Raw genomic sequence first — 18,812 nt, 5'->3', positions numbered from 1 at the left:
GAACAGACACATATAACCTAAATAGCACACTGAGGAGAGAACATTATTCTATAGCATGGCTGCTACAGTGTGTTCCACCCGGTTCAGTTTTGTTTGTTAGTTGTACTCAATGTTAGTATCTGGAGGGTACTATAATATAGATGTTCATCAATCAACCAAAACAGTGTTGAAAAATTCATTTTATAAAAAAAGTAGGGTAACATGCAATTAGTCAGCATAGGCACACTTGCAAATAAAATACACATAACGCTGAATGACATATAATGGGCTTCTTATCACAATGAATTTGGGAAACACTTGAATTGTCTTTATTCTAGTTTAGCCAAAGATGTTTTAAAATATATTTGTAATGATGAAGGAATATGAAAGTTAATAGATGTGCAGATTTACAGCCAAAGATATAACTAAGGAGGCTAGTTCTGTACAGCTTGTTGTTCTAAGCTAGAATGCTAGTTATTTAGTAATGGTGTCAGTACTGAATATCACTAGCATAAGCAGTACTGCATTCTACTATTAGTGGTACTAAATAGTTCAAGTATTAGTACTAATACCAGTGCTTATCTTTTTGGGAAGCTTCCTATATCAGGGCACCTGTATTAACTTTGGATACTACACAAAGGAGCCATATTTCAGGTAAATGCTTCCCTCAAGCTGACTTTCACAAAGGGAGCCTGCTTTGTTAGGCAGCTTCTGTCTCTTTAGAGCCAGGGAAGTAATAATGGGAGTAGCCTAGATGTAGAGAGGGTAGAATAAACACTTATTCTCTTGCCTTCCAAAAAGAGGAGAATCAGGTCAGCTGTCAGTTTCAAGCCTGAAGAGATGTCTTGTAGAAAGCAGAGAACAGCATGGACTGGATAGACATCTGGACATTCTTTAGCATGTAGTTGGTGATCTGGAGAATTCTGCTAAGGGATCTGTGATTTGTGCCAACTGCCTTCGTGCTGAGCCAAGATGTCTCATTCCCCCCACCCCCTTAGGGAAGCAGATGAGGCTCAGGGCCTTGCTCCTTGGGAAATTCTCTTCTCTGTCTCCATATTTTGGTATGTTGGCCATGGTACTATGCCAATAGTGTTTTAATTCCTGTTCCATCTATTCACAGGTGGCCTTGGACCCCACATAGGAATTGGGTGAGGGATGGAAAGGTATTATTCTGTGTAGTTGATCCTGATATCGTATGCATATAAAGAGACCTTTCCCTTCGTTTTTTGTTTTCCCTCCCTCTCATTTCCTTCATCTGTTTTTATGTGATGGGGTTATTAAAGTATGGAGGACAGGGGCGCCTGGGTGGCTCAGTAGGTTAAGTGTCCGACTTTGGCTCAGGTCATGATCTCGCAATCTGTGAGTTGAAGCCCTGTGTCCGGCTCTGTGCTGAAAGCTCAGAGCCTGGAGCCTGTTTCAGATTCTGTGTCTTCCTCTCTCTCTGACCCTCTCCCGTTCATGCTCTGTCTCTGTCTCAAAAATAAATAAATGTTAAAAAAATAAAAAATAAAATAAAGTATGTAAGACAAAGAGAGGATTTTTTCTACCATTAATTAAAGAAAATACCAAACTCTGTTGTTATTTCATCTTGCAGCAAGTTCAACTTAAGTAGAGTCTTTATAAATTTTAAATTTGAGACAACAGGTTTTAATATCATTTGCAAAATTGATTCACCCATTTGCTATTAATTTCAGTAATGAATTCTCTTTCTTTTGATATAATTCTTCAGTTTTATCATTTCTCTCTGACCTTTGCTGAACACATTCTGACCGCTATCTTAATATGAAAATTCTAATGTTTTTTTTTTTCTTCTTCTATTGGATGGAAGAAAACTTTCCACATTGGCTTAATGTGATAAAATTTTTCTCATTCAGCAAAAACAATGAGTCTACTTATGAAAAACTAGTACATGTTTTATTTTATGGTAGCGTTCCCAGGTTTTCTGTTTAATAACATTATGTGTGATAACATGTAGGCTATAATAATTATAAAATTGATAATAGATAACATTTTTTGAGTTACACTAGGAGTTTTATTGAGTTACTTTTATTGAGTTTACTCTTTGAAATGTTCTGTCTGTGCCTGACACTCAATCTGGCTTTTCTCATTTTCTGAAGTGCAAAATATAAAAAGTCTATCAAATCATTTAGTTTGGGGCATGTGGTAGTAACAGAGAGAAAATAAACAAATGGTAAAGGTGAGAGAAATATAATGGACATATTAAGTTCAAGTTGTTGTGTTTCCACATGAAATAACCTAGAGTCCATGTTGTAATTACACACTTCAGATTCAAAGCATGCTGATTTTAGTTGAACACGTTAGAATATTAGTTAATATCGCCAATTTGCAATCAATATGAACAAATAGTTTGCTATTTAAGAAAATAAAGTGAATGCGTTATAAGAAGAAAAATGTTTATTACAAAACACAAGGAAAAGAATCAGGACTTGAAGAGATATCAGAAACCTAAAAAGCATGGTCTATATTTCTATATCTCATCTTCGTTTCTTTCTTGGCATTCGCTAAAGTGCATCTAGCTCTGTTCACCAACTTTTGCTTTCTCTCCACCATCCAGTCAAGGTTTGGTGACCTCATTATCTGTTTGGAAAAAAACAAAAATTAAGTTGCTGCCTCTAATCTCAGTCTCAATTCTGAAGAGAAAGAAAGAGAAGAGAGAAAAGAGAGAAGAGAGACAGAAATTTTTCCAACTCGGATGGGTATATATTTGTGGTCTCATTAGATAGTAAAAAAGAGGAGTAAACAAGGTCACAGTTGTTGATGGCAGTAGCAGAAGGGACATAGAGAAGATGCCTAAGGAAGTGGGCAGATGCTCTATTACAATGAGAATAAATATAATAACTGGATAAAGGCATGAGTTAAGAGTACTCAGGATGAGCACCTTGTAACCTCCACATTTTAAGGGTAACAATAAGTATACACAGAAATGAAAACAGAAAGAATGACCAACAAAACAGCCAAGAAAGAGCAATAGGAAAAACAATTCAGAAATAGTTTTCAAAGGCTAAAAGTGGCAACAATGATATCAGTCTGAAATGAAAACAGAAGTCAGCAAATGAAAGCATTAGAAAAGCTAGTGATCACAGTTTTAGTGGAAGGGAGTGAGGACAGTTGTTGGATTGATATGATACAGGAAAAAAAATGCCAGTAATGAAAATGAAAGCAGATCCAGTAAGTAGGACACAGTCTCAAGAATTGTGGTAGCTAAAAAAATTAAAAAAATTAAAAAAATCTATACATTGAGTCTATATAAAAAGTATATACATTGAGAGTTTAACAATATTCACATTTTTCCCAACTAAACCCTCTTAACTGGGGGCAGAGGTACAAGAAAAATCATGCCCCTAGTCAAGAATAATTAGCTGGTAAAGAGAATACAACAAACTTATTATTTACTTGTGGGTTTATATTTAGTGAGTCTCTTTCTGGAATTCTGATTTGAAAAATATCTGAATAACATTCCAATACCTTAAAACTATAGATTATTTTCCATTCACTGTGCTTTTATATAAATTATTTCACTTGATCATCAAAATTATGATCTAAATGTAATTAATTCCATATTTACAGGAAAGATAACTGAAATCCAGGTAAATCAAAGTGACTTGCTCAGATTACTTGATAATAGATAGGGAACAGACACAAACCCAGATCTCTTCTGTCACATTTAAATTTCCATTCTTCAAGACACAAAATAAAAATAATTTCAGGCAACAGAAATATTGATGGATTTGAGATGAACATCCTGTTCAAGTACTTCTGCAAAAGGAACATGGCATGATATCACAGTCACTAAATTTAGCTCCAATGGAAAGAGCATCACACTGGAATTCAAACAGACATGAGTTCCTAAGTTCAGAGCCCCATATTGGGCTCTCTGCTGTCAGCACAGAGCCAGCTTCGGATCCTCTGTCTCCCTCTCTCTCTGCACCTCCCCTGCTCATGCTCATTCTCTCTCTCTCTCAAAAATAAATAAACAAATAAATAACTATTAAAAACGCATTCTCTATCAACTTCAGTTTATTCATCTGTAAAATGAATTTTGATGTTTATCTCTCAAGGTTTGCAATAGGAGGCCTCTAACACATAGTGGGCACTAAATACAGGCTGTTGAACTGAAAAGAAGCAAAAGTCACCAAAACAGTAAATAAAATACATCTTTTTAATCACTTTATCCCACTCTGCAGGTGACTTGCTAAACAAGGTGCAGGTGTTAGCTTTGATATAGCCAAATAAAACAGGAATTCATGGTATATTCTTGTGTGTGCTGAATATAATTTACAAGTAGTTTGGAGTTAGCCAAATCTTTCACAAGTGGTGAAAGAAAGGAAACAAAGTCTATCACAATGCCCTACAGGCTCAATACTGCATAGAAAATTATCAAGACAGCAATTCCAACATGGTATTTTAAAAATAAACTCAGAATCTACAGAATGTATCAAAAGTAACAGCTGTGAAGCCTCATTGTTATTTAATGCTTCAGTGTTTTTATTTCATTCACCTGCAAAATGATTCTACTCACCTTTTGCACAGGCTTTAAGAAACATAATATTCTGAAAAATGCTTTGGAAACCCATAATAATCATGATGGTCTGGGGCAGTAGTATCATAAAAAAGGGAAAAAATAACAGTGTTTCGAGGCTGGAAAAACTAGAATAGACAGAGAATGTAGCTTGAGGCTGGCTACAAATCTAACGGAAGCCATAAATAATACTGTCTTGCATTAGTATTAGTATGGGTTAAGTTTGCCATTATGCCACCATAATATCATATAATTGTTACTGGGTTCAATGCTGTTTTGCTCCTGTACCTCTGTCCTACACAGCATAAATATGTCTTCCTGACCCGATTGACTTTGCATCATCATCCTTTTCTTTATTTCTAAATAGATGCAAGGTTAGAGTACTGTTGTGAAGTTGACGTACTTTTGCATACTTTGCGGCTCACCACCAATTCGTTTTTCTTCCTTCCTTAGTCTTTATATGTCAGAATGTTAAGAAAATACAATAATTAAGACAGTACTTACTAATGTTATTGAGTCCTTGCTGTATACATCTACCCTATATTACCACATCTAATCTTCAATCCTATAAAATATAGCTAGTGACACTGTATCTTTTGAAATGAGAAATTTGAGTCTTTAAAGAAGTGTTCAGTGAGTGAAAAGTTTACAAAACAGGGGCACCTGGGGGGCTCCATCAGTTAAGCATCAGACTTTTGATTTCAACTCAGGTCATGATCTCACAGTTCATGAGTCCGAGCCCATGTTGGGCTCTGCCTGCTTGGGATTCTCTTTCTCCTCTCTCTGCCTCTCTCGCGCTTGTGCTTGCTCTCTCTCTCAAAATAAATAAACTTTAAAAAAAAGATTACAAAATTGGTCATTCAGCATCTGATACAACTCTTCCTCCAGTTACTCCTACTAGGAACTGGGCAGCGAGAGGAGCCACTCACCAGACTTTATTCTTGGATCACAAGCAGACATATGAGACAAGGAATTAAGATTCCCAAAGAATGGAGTCTTTATAGTGGGATCAAACCCACCAATCAGTTCCCTGCACCTTTCTTTTCTTTTAGAGACATTTCCCCAAATTTGGGAGAAGAATCATCATCACCATAAGTATGTATACCATATGCATTATATATGTTACAATTTTGAAACAGATCCTTTGGAACAATACAACCTTAGAATAAGAATGTGTGAGATCACCTTGTCCATCTTTTCTCCAAAAATGTGTATTTCTGATTCAACAGCGTCAACTCAGCCACACACTTTTGTGATGAATATGGTTTCCATATGACTCAGGTTGTTAGAAACATAGAGTCTATCAAGCCCAAATTTATAACTCTGCAAAGTCAGCCTTTTTTTCTTTCTTCTCCTTCTACCTACCTCTCTCTCTCTCTCTCTCTCTCTCTCTCTCTCTCTCTGTCTTCCTCTTCAATTTGGCTGTCTGGAAAAATAGTCCTGTAACTTATTAATAAGAAGCTGTCAATGCTACCAATGTTTTGAAATCTCTATGTATATCACTACTCCTTCTCATTCTATGCAACAATGTAAATGTTAGTGTTGAAAAAAAAAAACGCAGAGGGAGTTCTTAGCAAAACTTATTAGAAAACTTCCTGGAAGTGTCTCTTCCTTAGCCTTCCTCATCTATGTTTAATAAACTTTGAAGAATTCCACCTGAGAGTGTTCCTATCTAATTTAATATATTTTTTTTAACATTTTAGCAAAGAACTTTAATAGTCTGAGGGTTACTTATCTACTTTTAATATATGTACTTGTAAATTTTATTCTCTCAAACATGTCTTGAGAGAATGTCAATCTTAAGGAAATTTTACAAATGCTTAAGAATAAAACCCTTAAATAAACAAAATCTAGTAGTATACATTGTTTGGCTCCGTAGTCAAGGGTTCCAGTGTTTTGTGCTGTTTCACATGTGTAAATTTTTGCAACATAACTTCATTCTTTCTGGGGTACCCTTCTGTTTTCTGTCTTCTTAAATCCTAGTCACCGTTCAAGTTCTTGTTCCAATGTACTTTGTCTGTGAAGCTTTATCTTAATCCTGGATTATTATTTATAATTCTTTGCTTCGTAATCAAATTTATTTTATTCATAGCTCCATTTACTCTACTTACTCCATATTTTCCATATTTTATATGTTTGTTTCCCTGATTGATAATATTCTCTTGAAGGGCATGCAATATTTCTACTCATTTTTACATCCAAGTGACTCACACACTGAAGGGAGAAAAAAGTTTTATGAAGAAGCATGAGTGATACTTTAGGGAAGAGTCTAGTAACTTTCTTGTAAAATATGTGTAAACTCCCATCTTCATGCGCTCCCTCAACAGGAGACAGAATAGAATCAGTCATCCGGTATTTTTTTGTTTTTGTTTTTGTCTTGTTTTGTTTTTGAATTTTTTGATTATCAAGAATGGGTGAGTTATACTAGGGAATAATTTTCTTTGAATGGTCCATTTGCTAGTTTGTGAAGACAGGATCTTGAACATAATAAATGGCCTCTGAAAATATCTTCAAAATCAGGGTTTTTAAATAACTAAGCAAAGATCAAAGCTTTAGTGATTTTCATTCTTGAATATATAAAATCATTAAAATATCAAGTTTAATTCTTTGGATTCTTAAAAGGATTCCAGAAATAATTATTTTAAGTTAGTTATAGATTTTCATTTTTAAATATCATAAAATACTTTCAAAGGACTGTCAGAAAAATCATGGAAAGAGTAAAAATATGTATAGTCATTAATTTTCTCTCAGCAAATCAAATTGATCCATGTACATAAATAATTAAAATCATGTCCCACAAAACCAAAAAGGACAATTAACAGTAGTGAGTATTTTATAATCCATTATGTGAATTGTTATTAACTGACTTTCTGTACATGAAAATGATGTTACCTAAGTAGTATTTACTAATTTGCTCGCTATAAACTTCAAGATCAAGGAATATTTTAAATTTGTTTCCTTTTTTAAAAAGCAGTAAGGTCAATAGGTCCATCTATAGCCATTTGCATTATGTGCGATAGCTCTCTTCTGGTAGAAATATAATTTCAGTATAGAATCTCCCAGTAAATGGTTCATAATTTAGTACTATAGCTCTGATATAATTGTCTTAATATCTTAAAATTATTGTAAATGTTTTAAATAATTCAGGTAAATGCAAGAAATAGACATTAGTTGTACTTGTGGGAGAATTCCTGGTCTCTATTTGTGTATCATGCATTAACATACAGGCTTTGCACAGCTAGCTAGGGGACTTCATCATAATACAAAGAGCTTACGAATTACACTAAGATTTTTGGCAGTCATCAAAGTTTTTACCATCTCTGAAACATATTGACATGCCTTAATATTGGTCCTGAGATTTGCTGATGTCACTTTCAATAAGATATTTTTGGTAAACTCAATTGGATTACTAACATAAATAAATGATAAGAGACATCTTAATTCAATGTTTAAATGATTGATTTTAGGGATTATGCTGTCAAAATTACTAAAAAGCCTTGGGAGTTTCTCAAAGATGTGTATGCTAAACTCTTCTTTACTTAATTAGATACAAATTTGATGTGACTTTCCTCATTCCTTCATTATATTTACCAGATTTGGTTTACATGGTTTCTACAAATACTTTCCAATCTAATTATAATTTCCTCAAAATATGAACTTCATTGCTTATTGTGGTTTTCTTCAAAACATTCTCATGATTTATTTGTCTCAAAAATACAAGTCTTACTTAGCATATTACCTCCTGATAGTGTCATTATGTGTTCATTTTTCTAAGTAAAGAGACCTCAGGATACAGAAAATATCCTTTTTGTTCAAATCAATAAACATTTACTGATGTGTGGAATAGGGGCTCCATGTATACCCCTCCAGACACACATCCAGGCATGAATAGAAGTTCTGAAATTTAAAGTTGATCATTCAAATGAATAAAAATATTCTGTAAAAGTTTAGTGTACTTAGAAGATGAGATATTCTCTGTACTTAGAAATTTCATGTTAGTTGATCTTACTTATATGTTCCAGAACTTAACTGCACTAAATGTCATTTCACTGCTACCCTTCTTGCTTTACTCATTCTAAGAACCACAAAAATCTGAGTCCTTTGTCAACCTTGGGGATATATTGACTTTATTTACCCATTTCCTCTTCCTTAATAAGCAGACAAAATCATCACTAGGCAAAGCATTGACTGGGGACATGTCCGCAGTAACAAGCTTTAATCCATTTTCTAATTTCATCTTGTCTTTGGTTGGCACATTGCTACTTTTCTCATGATGTTCTATCAGTCCACTACTTACTGTATTTCCTTCCTTCCTTCCTTCCTTCCTTCCTTCCTTCCTTCCTTCCTTCCTCCCTCTCTCCCTCCTTCCCTCTGTTCCTTTTTTTCCTTTCTTTCTTTCTTTTTCTTTCTTTCTTTCTTTCTTTCTTTCTTTCTTTCTTTCTTTCTTTCTTTCTTCCAAACAAAACCCATGTCTTATTTTTTCCCCACTTCAAAAGCATGTTCATGAGCTTTTAGAGTTTTACATTTAGCATTTAGGTTGGCTGTCTCAGTGACTTAAAATTATGTCAAGAGCTGTTGTACAATAGGTGTTCCAGTCATTCAGCCAGAGTTTTGAATGTACACATGTTAGCAACATGCTTTAATGTTAGCAGGAAAATAAATTTAACCTACAGGTTTCACAAGATACTTGGAAACTAAGCCTAGAAATATAGACAGTTCTGTCTCGAGTAAATAACCCTGTCTTTACTCGGACATACAAATGCTGATACAAATACAAACACAAATAAATACAAATACTGTTCTCCCCACTCCATCACTAAGATTCTAATTTCATGTTCTCTTGATCTTGAGTCATGTGTCGAAGACTCAAAATCCTTGGTGGATACCTGGTGGAAACTAGCTACATGTCCTCGTGCTTGGTATCAAAGGATAAAGATGGCGTCTGTTCCCTCAGACTTCTTGCTGAAGAAAAATATTTTTCTCTTTCCAATAATCACACAAATATGCATTTCTCAAAACCGGGAAGGTGATTCAGATAGTGGGCATTTTGACTAAAAAGCATCTATTATTAAAGCCCAGAGGCATATCCTGTCATCAACTTTCATAAATCATATATTCCAAGCAGAAATGAGAAACATGGATTAGTGAACCTGGACCTAATGTGCAGTCCCATCTAGTATACAGTATATAAGAAATAAATCATATTATATATAAATGATATAAATCATACATACAACACGCTGTAAAGAAATCATGAAAGAGTCTAAGAGTTTGGGTAACTTTTAAAGACTGCCGAGCTAGTAGCATGGCAGAATGGAGTTCCACATTAGTTATTTTTGTTCATTAGACTAGTAAACACGTCATAATTTTTCATACTATTGCCTGTGCTTTATCTCAACTATAAAGAAAGATAAAGCTTATTGTAACTAAAGAATATCTCTCATTTTTCAGTTATTGTATTTAGCAATAGGCAATTCAGAAGAACTTGGATAATATTTGCCAACAATCATTTTCAGGCTGTATTCTCAACTTCTTAAATTTGATACATTGCAGATTATGATACAGTTTGCCAATGTCATCACAGTTGAAAAATTTATTTTAAGACTGAGATTGCAATGCCCAATCTTATACATTAGAATAATATATGATAGAAAACTATTGGCTATTTACTTGAAACTGCTATTGATATTTTAACTTCTGGATAATAAATGTGGTTTGTTATTACAATGGAATGTCTAGCTAGCTTTATGCAAGAGAAACCCATTGTCACTAAAACTCAAAAAAGGTTCCAATATTATTTTTTCTTAGTTGTACTGTAACATCAGTGAGTATCAATGGCTTTCACACTGTCAGTGAAGGCAAATTTCAGAGTATTCACTATGGACAATATTGAAGATACTTGTCAATTTCAAGAGCTAGTTTGTTTACCAACCTGATTGGAAACACTACCAAATATAGTTTATGGCTTGAGAATGCAGAATGTGGTTTAAGCTAATAGAGAACATCTCTATGTTTAATTAAAGAGAATGCCACAGAAATAAGAGTAAAACACTCAAAACAGATTATTTGAATTAGAATTGGCTATGAAATGGGATGCCTGGGTGGCTCTGTTGGTTAAGCATCCGGCTTCGGCTCAGGTCATGATCTCAGGGTTCCTGAGTTCGAGCCCCCTATCGAGATCTGTGCTGACGGCTCAGAGCCTGAAGCCTGCTTCAAATTGTGTCTTCCTCTCTCTCTGCTCCTCCCCTGTTTGTGCTCTGTCTCTCTCTCTTTCTCAAAAATAAATAAACATTTATAAAAATTAAAAAAAGAATTGGCTATGAAACATAGGAGCACAATAGTCACTGGCAATTATTTGATGATGCTGAGGTTCAGTTCTTATTTACCTACAATAAAGATAATTGTACTATATACATGATTGGGTGACTGTGACAACTGAGTAAAATTAATGTATGTGAAGTATCTAGCATAGATCCTAACATATAGTAAGTACTTAGTATCATAACTCTGTTGTCATAAAATGTGCAGTTTTCTTTGAAAAATGGACCTTAAGTGTCTATTACAGTAAGTAAGGTGTATCTCAGGTTACACTAAGCCTGGGTCAGTTATCAACTGTATCATGTCATGTACTTAGCTCTAATCTGTGCAGTAATGCCCTCATGGTGTCCTACTGCTAGGGAAACACAAGTTTATTCAGACACAAGCATAAGAATATGGAAGTTATGACTCCTAGAATGTGACTTGGCCTATATAAAAATATAAAGATGTATTCTATATAATGCATTGCATGTTTATTTGAGAGACAGGGAGACAGAGACAGAGAGAGAGAGGGAGAGGTACAGAAATTTGGATTTCTGGATTTTAGGGAAAAATATTTTATTGAAATTTTTGATATAGGATTTTTCAACCATGTCTGTTTCTAGTTCTAAATTTGTATTAATTTTTTGTATTGAGGTAAAATTTATACACAATGAAATGCACAGATCTCAAGAGTACAATATGATATGTTTGACAAATGCACAGGTACCTTTTATGAACACATAAATCGAGACAGAGAAGCTTTGTGTCAGATTATCACCTTGGAAAGTTATCTCTTATTCCTTTTCAATCAATTCTCCTTACCAGGAAGAAACCATCTCTTTCTACCACCTTTCTACCATCATAGAAATTTATTTATTTATTTATTATTTATTTATTTATTTATTTATTTATTTATTTTTTTTTTTTTATACCCATCACCCACCCTGCCCTCCCTCCCACCCTGCTCTCCCTCCCACCCCCCATCAACCCTCAGTTTGTTCTCAGTTTTTAACAGTCTCTTATGCTTTGGCTCTCTCCCACTCTAACCTATTTTTTTTTTTTCCTTCCCCTCCCCCATGGGTTTCTGTTATGTTTCTCAGGATCCACATAAGAGTGAAACCATATGGTATCTGTCTTTCTCTGTATGGCTTATTTCACTTAGCATCACATTCTCCAGTTCCATCCATGTTGCTACAAGAGGCCATATTTCATTCTTTCTCATTGCCACGTAGTATTCCATTGTGTATATAAACCACAATTTCTTTATCCATTCATCAGTTGATGGACATTTAGGCTCTTTCCATAATTTGGCTATTGTTGAGAGTGCCGCTATAAACATTGGGGTACAGGTGCCCCTATGCATCAGTACTCCTGTATCCCTTGGATAAATTCCTAGCAGTGCTATTGCTGGGTCATAGGGTAGGTCTATTTTTAATTTTCTGAGGAACCTCCACACTGCTTTCCAGAGCGGCTGCACCAATTTGCATTCCCACCAACAGTGCAAGAGGGTTCCTGTTTCTCCACATCCTCTCCAGCATCTATAGTCTCCTGATTTCTTCATTTTGGCCACTCTGACTGGCGTGAGGTGGTATCTGAGTGTGGTTTTGATTTGTATTTCCCTGATAAGGAGCGACGTTGAACATCTTTTCATGTGCCTGTTGGCCATCCGGATGTCTTCTTTAGAGAAGTGTCTATTCATGTTTTCTGCCCATTTCTTCACTGGGTTATTTGTTTTTCGGGTGTGGAGTTTGATGAGCTCTTTATAGATTTTGGATACTAGCCCTTTGTCCGATGTGTCATTTGCATATTATTTATTTATTTTTATCCCCATCATTTTTTATTTCCCCAAAGAGTCGCAAAAGTAAAACCATACAGTATATATTTTTGTGTGTCTGGCTTATTTTATTCTACATAATGTTTTGGAGATCTTGCATGTGTTTTTGTGTTATATTTTATTGGTGATTATTGCTATCCCATTATGTTAATATACACATATAAGGCACTCTTTTGTGGGGACATTTAGGATATTTTTAGTTTGAGGGATTTATAAATAGAGACACCAGCAGTCTTCTTGTGCAAGATTTTTCATGGTTTTAAGTTTTCATTTATCTTGGATTGATAGCTAGGAATAGAAATCCTGTGTCATAGAATAGTTGCATGTTTAATTTATAAGGAAAATTCTGTACATACATATTTACAAATTGGTTATGCCATTTTATACCTCCACTACCAACATTTGGTAGTGGTTGGTCTTTCTTAATTTGACCACTGGAGTGCATATAAAGGGGTTTCTTCTTATGATTACAATTTGCATTTCTCTGTGAGCTAATTGGTATTAAGTAGTTTTTTTGTGTACTTACTGCTCATTACTATGCTTTTTATTGAAAAAAAACCTTAAAATTTTCTTGCAAAATTCTACTGACATGTATTTTTTATTTGTATGAGTTTAATATATTTTTGATATAATTCCTTTGTCAGAGGTAAACACTGTGAATATTTTCACCGAGTTTGTGGCTTATCTTTTCATTTAGTCAGCAGTGTCTCTTAATCAGAAGACATTTAATTTTGATGAATATCAAGTTTCCATTTGTTTTCCACAGAAAGTGCTTTTGAAGTTCACTTTGAGAAACCAATTGTGCAAAGATTTTTCTCTCATATTTTCATCTAGAATTTGTACAGTTTTAGCTTTTATATGTTTATGTCCATGGCCCATCTCAAACTAATTCTGGTGTGTTGTGTAGTCTAGGAGTTGAGGGTCATATTTTTCCAGCATATTTATTCAAATTTCCCAGTTTACTTGATGAAGAGATTTTTCCTTCTTTATTGAGAAAGATCTATTTATTTTGTGGGTCAAATTCTCATTTATTTATTTGTTTATTCTAATGTTATACTATATACTATTGATTGCTGTGATTTTAAATTGACCTTGAAATCAGATGGCATATGTCCTCAAATTTTGTTTTTCATTTTCAAGATTGTGTTTGCTATCAGAGTACCCACATATTTCCATAATCAGGAAATTAACTTTAGAATCTACTTCTTTTAACTTCTATTAAAACAACAAGGTCTTGAAAATTTTATTAATATTACATTGAAACTACAGAACACTTTGGGAATAGCTGATATCTTACAAAAATTATACCTTCCAAACTATGATTATGATATCATTTTCTATTTATGTTTCCTTTATATTCTCTCTGTAATGTCTAATAATTTTCATCAAAAAGCAAAATTTTTACTCTGTTTTAGTTAATTTTATTTCTAATTTATTTTATGTCTTTATGCAATTATAAATGAAATTGTAAATGTAATATCCTATGGATTTATATTGTCAGTATATTAAAAATCAACTTATTTCTATACAAAAATGTGTGTACTACAATGTTGCTAAATTCATGTATTAATTTTTATAGAATTTTATTAGTTTTTAAATATTCTAGATAAGCAATTATGTGCTTTGTAAATATATTTTTATTTCTTCCTTTACAGACTTTATGTCACGCATTGATTGATTGATTGTCGTATTTTCATTGACTAGGACTTTGAGGACAAGGTTGAATGGAAATGGAGAGTGGACCACTTGCTTTGGTCTCAATCTTAGGAGAAATGAGTTCAGTATTTCACTACTATATATGTTAGCTAAGTGTATGATGATAGTTAAAGAAATTTATCAGATTGAATAATTCCCTTCATATTCCTGTTTGCTGAGAATTTTAACAATTAAACTTTGGGTTTCATCAAAAATTTTTCTGCATTTCTTGAAATAATATCCTTGTAACAATGACAAACATTTTCAAATTTAACCATTAATTATACTACTTGAATAAACCTCACTTAGTTATATTACCTATTTTATATACTATAGATTCAATCTGCTAATATAGTGTTATGGATTTTTTATCTGTTTATGAATAATTTTTGGATATTTTTGATAGAAATCATGAAATAATTTGGGTATAAACTTTGTGAGGAAGTTTATGGTTATAGACTCAACTTCTTCAGTATATACAAGGTTATTCAAATTTCCTTTTTTTTTTTTGCAAGTTTTTAACTTGTAATTTTTCTATTTCATTTGTTTTACAATTTATAATTTGGAATTTCAAATAATTTGTCTATTTCATCTAAGTCCTAAAATTATAAGCACAACTTAACTGATGATATACATATAATCTGTATTGATATCCCCTTTTCATTGCTGACATTTTTATTAACTTTAGCGTCTCTTGATCATGCTTGCAAGGAGTTCATCAATGATGTTAATTTTTCAAAGAACTAACTTATCTTTTTAATATTTTCTATTTTTGATGTGTTTTCTATTTCATCAGTTTCTGTGCTTTTAAAAATGCTTACTCTGTTTACAAGAATTAAGATAAAACACTACTTTAAAGTATTTTTAGTATTATTACCATGCTTACAATTTTTTATTCTTTTCAGTCTTTGTACATTTGAGCTTTCATTTAGTATCATTCCTCTTCCACCTGAAGGATGCTACTTTAGCAATTCTTCAGCACTATCAACAATAGCCAAATTATGAATTTAATAATTTGAATTCACCTTTGGTATTTAGCAATTTTACTATGTCTAGATTTTGTTTGTGATTTTCTTTTTTTTTAAATGCACTATTTGAATTAACTACTTTTCTTATATCTGTAGGTTGATGTCTTACCACATTTGGCAAATTTTCAGCATTTATTTATTTTTATTTTTATTATTTTTTAATGTTTATTTTTGACAGAGAGAGAGAGAGAGAGAGAGAGAGAGAGAGAGATAGTGAGCAGGGGAGGAGCAGAGAAAGAGGGAGACACAGAATCCAAAGCAGGCTCCAGGCCCTGAGCTGTCAACACAGAGCTTCACACAGGGCTTGAACTTACACACCATGAGATCATGACCTGAAATGAAGTCGGATGTTTAACCAACTGAGCCACCCAGGCATGCCTCAGCATGTATTTTTTCAGAGATCAAAGGTACCATTCTTTTTCTTTCTTCTTTTGTAAAAACAATTACATAAATGTCAGAAATGCTTTATATTGTTGCACATGCCTTTGAGGCTACCCCCTCTCTTTTTAAAAATTTTTAAGTTCAAATTATTTCTCTTGGCTCTTCAGGTTTTAAAATTTCCATTAGCTTGTCTTCAGATGTATCAGTCTTTTTTTTCTGTTATCTTCATTCTGTTAAGTCCATATTAAAATAATATTCATTTCAGATACTGCAATTTTTTATTTAAAATTTTCCATTCTTTTTAAGTTTCATGTTTTCTGCTGAGATAAAAATTTCTAATATGACAATGCATTCTCCCTATCTCTTTGTTAAATCTTTGAACATATCTCTATTGACTATAACATAATTTTTTTCTTTTTTTCAACTTTTTTTTTTTTGGGGGGGGGGGGACAGAGAGAGACAGAGCATGAACGGGGGAGGGTCAGAGAGAGAGGGAGACACAGAATCAGAAGCAGGCTCCAGGCTCCGAGCCATCAGCCCAGAGCCTGACGCCGGGCTAGAACTCATGGACCGCGAGATCGTGACCTGAGCTGAAGTCAGACGCTTAACCGACTAAGCCACCCAGGCGCCCCTGTTTTTTTTTTTTTTTTTTAATTCAGAAACTAATGAAAGGTTTTATCCAGAAAATGAAGGGAATAATCCAAGAAAGAAGAAGACATGTAATCTCATACAGTAAAGTGTCAAAAAAAGGATCAGTACGAGAGCTATTTTATCCAACTCAGAAAGAACCTAGCGAAGCAGCAGGAGGCATGGCAGCCCCAGGAGGGAACTCACAAGATAAAAAGAAAAAAACTGATGTTTGCTAGCATGTGGACAAGATTCGTCTACATAAGTATGCAAAATGTATCTCCTAATAAGTACATAGACAGCAATGCGATGGACAAAACAGTCAATTATTATATTTAAGAAATTTGGGAGTAACACTTTGTAATAAGGTATTTACCCATCATTTGAGCCTAAAATTAACAATTTTACATATCCACAGGTGCTACTAGTTTCATTTTAAAAAGTGATATAATTAGGTTGACAGGATAAAGTTAGGAGAAGGAGAGGATAAGGGAATATTGTCAACATTATAATCTAAAATTGGGTGGATCAAGAAGCGAAACATAACTTTGTCGGATCTTTTTATATTTGATTGGCACAGGAGAGCAATTTTACTTTTGTTTCATAGTTTTAATCTCTTCTACGACAAAAGCTGATCTTGAATTATTTCATTGTCTCTCTTTTCAGGCAGAGTTTACACTCAATAATTAATGCAGTTTACCAATGAATTACATCATTTTTTTTGTAATTTTGCATTTATGTTTGACTTGTATTTGTCTATTTAATTAAGTACAGTTTATAACCATTACTTTTGTGAGGGTTTGTGATGGTAAACTTATATAGCCTTTTTCTAAAAATGTGTTTCTCTTAGCTGGCCTCAGTCTCTAAAGATATTTTATTAGTTTATAAAATTCCAAAGTGATAGTATTCCTTGGCATTAAAAATACATGATTCTATTGTTTTCTAGCTTCTATTGATGCAAATTGTGTGCTATTAGTCCAGCCACCACTGATTTTTAGCTAAAAATCTCAAAAATCTAAAAAAATTTTTAGATAAAAATTAGCCTTTTCCTTATTTTTCATGTCTCATTATGATACATATAGCTATAAATTTATCTTTCTTCTTTTAGGTTCACACAGCAGCTTTAATCTAAGAAGTCATATCTTTCCACAATCTAAACAATTCTCAGCTAATGACTGTTCAAATATTGCTTCTATGGCACATAATATTAACATTTGTTTTATTGAGAAACAATATTTATCGGTAGATCTTCATGTTCACAGATGGATAGATACAGAGATAGACACATACATTTATACATATTTAGAGAGTGAGAAATTTGATATTGGTAACTCATAAAAAGACTTATAATTAAAATATCTGTCTACTAAAACTAGGATATGTTGAAAAATTAGTATATTAATTTCCCAGAAAACTAAATTTAGGATTAATCATTGCATTATAATTTACAATGTTATCCCCCAAGTTGATGAGGTTCTAGTATTTCTATACTAATAATTTAAAAACTTGAGTTGTGGGACACCTGGATGGCTCAGTTGGTAAAGCATCTGACTCTTGATCTCAGCTCAGGTCATGATCTCAGGGTTCATGGGATTGAGCCCTGCATCGGGCTCTGAACTGATAGTATGGAACCTGCTTGAGATTCTCACCCTCTCTCTCCACCTCTACCCATTCATGCTCTCTCTCTCTTTCTCTCAAAATAAATAAACATTAAAAGTAAATAAATAGGGGCGCCTGGGTGGCGCAGTCGGTTAAGCGTCCGACTTCAGCCAGGTCACGATCTCGCGGTCCGTGAGTTCGAGCCCCGCGTCAGGCTCTGGGCTGATGGCTCGGAGCCTGGAGCCTGTTTCTGATTCTGTGTCTCCCTCTCTCTCTGCCCCTCCCCCGTTCATGCTCTGTCTCTCTCTGTCCCAAAAATAAATAAAAAACGTTAATAAAAAAAAAAAAATTAAAAATAAATAAATAAATAAAAAAATAAATAAATAAAAACGAGTTGTTAGATATTGCAAATAGTCACTATCTGTATTATGATCATGAATTCTTAGACAATGAGGTTACAGAAATTTGTACCGGGAAAGAAGAGTATCTTCTCAAATTACCATATCACCAATATTAGACATTTTATAAGCCACAATAATTATATTTAATAATTGTGTTGAATGCCACATGAATAATGTGGTTTTATTCTCTGTTCAACCATAATTTACTATAGATGAATAATGAACAAGTAAAATAATTATTGATTGTCATAGCTCTTGATCCAAATATTTTTTCTTTCTTGTATATATGTGTGTGTGTCTATGTGCACATATATACAAGATATGTATATATACAAAGTACATACATGTATTTACACAGTTATGAATATGTACATGTATATTTGTATATGTAGCTATGTACAGTTGTGTGTGCATGTGTATATTTCTAA

Source organism: Panthera leo, chromosome F2, assembly GCF_018350215.1.
Source record: "Panthera leo isolate Ple1 chromosome F2, P.leo_Ple1_pat1.1, whole genome shotgun sequence".
NCBI classification, from domain to species: domain Eukaryota; kingdom Metazoa; phylum Chordata; class Mammalia; order Carnivora; family Felidae; genus Panthera; species Panthera leo.
This window is presented reverse-complemented; position numbering follows the sequence as displayed.